Here is an 809-nt window from a genome sequence, read left to right as displayed (position 1 = left end):
TGGGGGTGCAGCAGGGAGATGGGGACTGAGGCGGGGATCTCTGGTCCCTGGGGATGTGCAGTGCAACAGGATCTCGGCGCCTCAGGGAACCACAGATTGATGCTGCTGGAAGTTTCCATCAGGGCCTCTCGTCGCTCTGGGGGAGCTGCCGCTCGAGGGTGCCCGGTGTTCTGCTCACTCCCGTGCCTCAAAACCTCTCCTTCCTCATATGTGCAGAGCGAGGAGCTGCTCCCTCCTCCTCGAGGTTGGCCCTTTCGCAGAGTACCTGTGCATCCTTGGCAGCACGGACGTCCTGGCTCGCTTTATTTTAGTTGCTTCTCCTCTTACTCCTCCTTAAATGCAGCTGAAGCGCCAGGGAATTTCCCCCCAGCATCAGGGAAGGAGAAAGCAAACTCTGATATTGGCAAGTGGCTGGAACGCCTGTGCTGTTTTTTTTTGTGCTGTCACAGGCGTGTCGGAGTCAGACCAGGAGTTAAAACAACAACAACAGAAATCCTGGCCAGTTTATTCTAAGACATTGCTTGATTTCCTGCTGTTAATATGTAAATATGCAGGTGTTTGAGCTCCTTTGTGCCCAGCTTTGAATACTTGCTTATGGCCCTGACAAACAAATGGGACTGCTACTGTTGGTGTGGGTTTTTCTCCCCTATGACTGTGCTTAGCTTCATAATCCTGAGCGGTTTTTTGCAGTTGCCGAGGTTTTTCATGGATTTTAGGGGACTCTGATTCCCCTGCATGCTCAAGCTGCTAATGAAAACCATGGTAACTCGTATCAGGTGTGTCAATTGGCTTAAACTGAGTGCTGAAAG

This window comes from Phaethon lepturus, unplaced genomic scaffold (assembly GCF_000687285.1).
Source record: "Phaethon lepturus isolate BGI_N335 unplaced genomic scaffold, ASM68728v1 scaffold37462, whole genome shotgun sequence".
Classification (NCBI taxonomy): domain Eukaryota; kingdom Metazoa; phylum Chordata; class Aves; order Phaethontiformes; family Phaethontidae; genus Phaethon; species Phaethon lepturus.
Note: the sequence above shows the minus strand (reverse complement) of the source record.